Genomic DNA, 5,948 nt, shown 5'->3' with positions numbered 1-5,948 from the left:
AAAGAGGTTGAAGCCTGATAAGGATCAATTGTTGTAGGTGGTGGGGGAGGTAGTGGTAAGTTAGGTTCTGAAGCTAGTTTACTTTGGGACATCTCCCTCATTAATCTCATGAGCTCCGAGACTTGATCTTTCAATTCGGAAACCTGTCCTTGTAGGTTCTGGACTTGTTCCTGGTCTTCCATTATCTTCTTTGTCCGTGATCTTGTTAAGTACACTCATTTGGGTTGAACTGTGTGCCTGGTCAGACTTACTTTGTTTGAAGCAATGTTGATTTTCTGTAGGGAAATAAAAAAAAGCTTTTAATGAATTTTGAATTTCGTAAAAAAACTAAAGGTCCTGGTTCGGACAAATGATACAGTGGCATTTGGGAGCCAAAATGAAATCTGCAGAAGGATGATTGCATCAATTTTATCATTGCATCATTCGATAGTCTGACTGTGAATGACTGGATTGAATGCGCATCTATGATACCTGTCCATATGGCACATCCAATTTTTCGCATAACCCTAGCGAGGGGGTTCCTACGGAGTTATACTATTCATTCACAATTTTGCTAAACAATGGCCCAAAAAGTATTCCATTAACTGAATATTTCGTACACAGCATTCTTTACATCGGCCTAGGCTCAGGGAGGTTCTTTATAATGCAATGACATTTTCTGAGATACTCATATAACCTTTCTTCTTGTCTGGCAGGGTTAAATGCTTTCAGAGCATACTCGAATTCAGGTAGGAGTTCTTGTTTTCCCTGTGCTATCGTTCTCTCCAGCTGGTCAACATTCTCTTTCAGCTCTTGATAGAGAGCGGCTTGTCTTTCTTTTTCCTTTCTTTCCTTAGCACATTCTTTCAGAATATCGTTGATGAGTAGTGCCTGTTCCTTCAATTCGAGCTTCTTCTTTTTGTTTTCTTGTTTATACTCTTCTACGAGTATCTCTTGGTATTTCATTTTTTCCTGAAGCTTGCTATTCTGTACTTCTACTTCTTTTACCACATCTTGGAGAGAGCTTTTTTCCTTTTCCCACTGTGCCTCTTGCTCTTCGAAGCCCATCTTTTCGGTCCTTGCCTCTTCCCTGAGCCTTCTCACTTTTCTCTTAAAGTTCTGCTGTTGATCCTCCAACTGTTTTATTTGTTCTTGCAGTTGCGAGTTTTCGGTGTTTGTCTTTTGTAGGGAATCGGCCAAATGATTATTAGCTTCTTCTGATAGGACGTTTCGGCGAGGGTCGCTGTCTTCGAATTTTGTTGAATCTGCAGTCAAGTGTTCTTGATCCCTGTCAGCCCTCCATTTAAGATAATCGCCCATGGCACTCGGGCCTTTAGGCGACCTCTCCATCAGAGTGATGTTTTCCCAAGATTTGCGAGCTATTTTCAACCCTTCCTCTTCCTTGAGCTCATGGTAAAAACGACCTTGGTGGTATTCTTCAATGTTGATTCTGAATTGTGTTGAGCCAAACTGTCTCATTACTAACGCCGGAGTGTAACTTGTGTATCTAGTTACTCCGATTAGGGATACTGATTGATTACCCCCCGTGCCGACCAAAATGGATTGACCTGACGTCCACAATTTCCTCCAGCAGTAGTCATGGCTGTTGAAGCTCAAAATCCGTTTTTGCCACTGCGGCTCATCCTTCGGGCTGATTACTAATCTGGTCATTTTCTTGATGAGAGGCTGGTCAAGGTACCAAGTTAATCCCTTCGTCTCCACAGGACACATATGACTGATGATCCAGAGGTGCAACAATTGAGAACAACATCTAACGGATCCCTTGCCTTGTTGTCTGCAATAAGTAAGGGTTAAGAAAGTCTCGGCAAGAATTGTCGGTATTGGATTGACCTTCTATTTCTCTATTGCCCAGAACATTTCCACAACGCCGCAGGTTATGACTCCGGAAGGTCCAGTGAACAAGATCAAGCCATAGATCCCTAAAGCGAGTGTCAATGAAGCTTGATCCCACTGTTCATCTTGGATGTATTGATCCAACCACTTCTTGAGATAAGTCCAATACCATCCATGCGTGTTCCCTTTGACAGTTTCCCTCGCCTTTGCTTCTTCTGGTGGAATTCCCAACATATGTGCGAACCGTTTCCAGGTCTGCCTATGCTCGAGGTGTAGGTAAATCCGATTCTGCGTCGCATAAGGAATTTCTAGCAATGCTTGATATTCTTCCATAGTGGGAGTAGTATCGATATCGTTGAAAGAGAACACCCCATACTTTGGATTCCAAACAGACAGCATGGCCTTTAATGCTGGGACTTGGACTTTGACTCGCATCAAGGTTGTAATCCTCCCATACTTCTTCCCAAATCGTGCTTTGACCTGATCGGGAAATGACTTCCAACCATTAGCCAGACCCTCAAGACTGTTCATTCTGACCTCAACTTTACTCTGATCCAATGGAGGTAATAAGTCAGTATCACTTTGTGGGGACACTGAACTATGAGGCGGTTCGGGCCATGGTTTAGCATTCTGTTCTGGTCTAAGAACTTCTTCTGCTGACTGACTCGAGGATGCCATGTTAAAAATGATGCTTATCCTTTTACAGACCTTAATTTGGTGATGCCTGCAGGAAAAACTTATTAGCAGGGTAAATTTAGGTAATTTTGAATTATACTGTTGGCGGAGCAACACCTACACATTTATCGAAGTAGGAAAATGTGTAGGTTTTTCTGACAGTATGATTCAAGATTATCCTTAAAAATAAGAACAAAATAAAATAAACAGAATAGGGTAAGAGTAAATATGCCCCTTTTATTCTAAAATAAGGAGAGTCCTAGTACCGGCTGGGTGCTACCTAATTGGATAGTTCTATCTTATAGGGTAGCTTGCTACGGCTTCCAGCTATCGTGATAGTTTAAGCTCAAGGTCTAATTTTCTAAAAGCCACAGGTTCCCAAATTGCCCCTACTGTAAACAGTAGAGCCCCATTCTATCACCATGATACTATCGGGAAAATTCCACGGGTATCACAGTAAATAGAACTAGTTTCAATTTGAGCAGAAGCCTTCACAGATACTAACGGAGTAAAACCCACGGGTACCGGTACATGACTCCCTCCTACTTCTTAAAAGGGTAAGAAACCCCAGGTATAGGGCTTGAGTGTGTGAGGACATCATGTGAGTGTTCAGTGTGTGAAGGGACACCTTTACCTCTTCCCAATACAGGGGGATTTTTATTTTTCCTTTTTAGACGGAGAATGCTGTAGGATATAAAACAAAAATAAACAAAGCGGTTAGAGGAAATAACAAACATTAATAGACTAAGGTTTTCGAATTTCGTAAATTGAACCTATCTAACTATAATTCCAGTTTATAGGAGCATAAAATTAAATCTGCTTTTGGACCTCTGGGCCGGGGTTGAAGAAAAGTCCCCTTGTATCTCCCCAGTGGAGTCGCCAAGCTGTCGCAAGGTGTTTTGCGGTTGCCTGAACGAACCCTCATCGAAGTGGGAAAGAGTGAGGAGTCGCCACTTTAATTTTGAAGGAAATTAAAGAAAACCATCTGTGAAAATAAATTAAAATGAAACCACTTCAAGAACAGAGATTCTAGGTTCGGGGTCCGCAAACGGGTGGGGAAGGTGTTAGGCACCCCACCTCGTTCCTCAATGAGGGTAAGTAGATTTAACTTCAAGCTCTTCATAAACTAAAATTAATAGTTAGGAGGGTTCGAATGGAGATGTTAATCCTCTTGGTAAAAGGGAGTATTTAATTTTTCACCAATTCGGGTTACCCAGATACATAAGTAAATGAGACAACCCTTAGTGAGTAATTGTTGCGTATCAGTTTTGTTTAAGGGGTTATTTTGCATATTTGTTGGAATTTGATTTGAGAATCGGATAAGGACTCTTCTCCGATCTCTTTTAAGTTAAAATTTTGATTGTAGATCGGATAAGAACTCTCCTCCGATCTCTTTTAGGTTAAAATTAGAATTTTTGGGATTGAGAATTGGATAAGAACTCTCCTCCGATCTCCTTTAAATATTTGTTAAAATTATGGATTGAGAATCGGATAAGAACTCTCCTCCGATCTCCTTTAAATATTTGTTAAAATTTTGGATTGAGAATCGGATAAGAACTCTCCTCCGATCTCTTTTAAATATTTGTTAAAATTTTGGATTGAGAATCGGATAAGAACTCTCCTCCGATCTCTTTTAAATGTTTGTTAAAATTTTGGATTGAGAATCGGATAAGAACTCTCCTCCGATCTCTTTTAAATATTTGTTAAAATTTTGGATTGAGAATCGGATAAGAACTCTCGATCAAACACATCTTTTGATTCAGCCACGAGACTAGGCTTTGACATAGGCCTTCGCTAGATAGGATGTACTGTCGATCTCTAGAGATCGCCCCTATGATGTAATCAGACCTTTAATGTAATCCGATCTCTAGAGATCGCCCAAATGATGTAATCAGACCTTTAATGTAATCCGATCTCTTGAGATCGCCCAAATGATGTAATTTGACTTTTTGGAAATAAAATTTTATTTTGTCAATTATCACTTTATTATTATTGCATTGATTATTCTCGGATCTCTGGTGTGTTTATCCGAACTGGTTCCTAACTAAACAGCCCTTATCCGATCCGCACTTCCAAACATTCGCCTTAATTCACCGATCTCTAACTAGCCAATCTCTCCTTATGGAATTTCTGGAATATTCGTGAGACATGTCAGAAAAGCTGGCGAGTCCCGCTAACCGATGCACCGCCTGGAACACTGTGAGCATTAAATGCTCAAACGGGTATAAATAGGGGATGGGTCAGCCAGTTGCTCTCTTATGTCATTTTCAGCATCCTGCGAGCGATTCCAAAATTCTCTCAATTTCTCAAGTTCTTCCGACACCGATCAAGCTCCGGTAAGGGTTTTGATCCTTCTTTTAGTTTAAATTCTCTATTTCCTTTGAAAATGAGCGGCGCTGAGGGTCAGAGAGAGGCAAGCCCCCCTTCCGTTCAGATCTCGTGGTCGTCTGATGAAGTGGAGGTGGTCGGACCAAGCGTGCGACTTGAACCTCCTAGGGTCTCCGTTCCAGCTCGGGGGCAAGGAGCACCATCAAGGCATGTACCTTCTTCAGGGAGAGAAAATCTTCCCATGGACGAACTGCCATCAGTCCTTCAAGAAACCGATCTGCAGTCATTCAGCCAAGAGTATAACATTCGGCCTGATTCCTATAAGTTGATTAAGTGTCATGGCGATCTTCGTGCCGATCACTTCTTTGAGGAGAACGATATGATCATGGTCTACGAGGAATAATTAAAAGCCGGTCTGCGGTTCCCTCTTGATAACTTCTTCAAGGAAGTTTTAAAATTTCACCAAGTGTGCATTCCCCAAGTTTACCCGAACTCGTGGCGGATCCTAGTAGCCTTCAGGGGCCTCTGCCGAGCTAAGGGACTCCGTCCTACAGCTAAGGTATTCGCCGAACTGCATATGCTGACTCGTCGAAAGGACGACAAGTATTGGTTCTTCCAGGCGAAGCCACATTGTGGGCTCTTTACCGATCTGCCCTCCTCCCTGAAGAATTAGAGGAATCGCTTCTTCATTCTGAGGAGCAAAACTCCGAACTTCTTTGAGGGTTTCCCTCGCAGCTGGCTGCACCAGGGCCCCTTGCTTCCGAAGCGCATCACCCTAAATAGGGAAGAAGGCCTGATAGTGATGGAGCTGAAAGATCAGGCGGCCAGAGAGAAGTTCTCTTGTTTGGATGCAAGATCGCCGATCGCATCATCGAGCGATGGAGTTGATCACTGGCGAAGATCGCGGGCTTCAGCTCTCTGACCTCGGCATCGGTATTTTCTACATCTCAGATCTTTGGACCTTAGCGATCTCACTGACCTCTTCTTTGTGCAGGTATGGCAAGCGGCGAAGCTTCCAAGGAGAGCCGAAAGCGAAAGAGGGAGGTCTCCCGGAAAGTGTGGGAGATGAAGCGTTCCGAGCTGCTTCAAACGCCCGGTCATGATGCTGGGGA

This window comes from Hevea brasiliensis, chromosome 3 (assembly GCF_030052815.1).
Source record: "Hevea brasiliensis isolate MT/VB/25A 57/8 chromosome 3, ASM3005281v1, whole genome shotgun sequence".
NCBI lineage: Eukaryota > Viridiplantae > Streptophyta > Magnoliopsida > Malpighiales > Euphorbiaceae > Hevea > Hevea brasiliensis.
The sequence above is the reverse complement of the archived record's forward strand: the minus strand, read 5'-3'. Positions refer to the sequence as shown.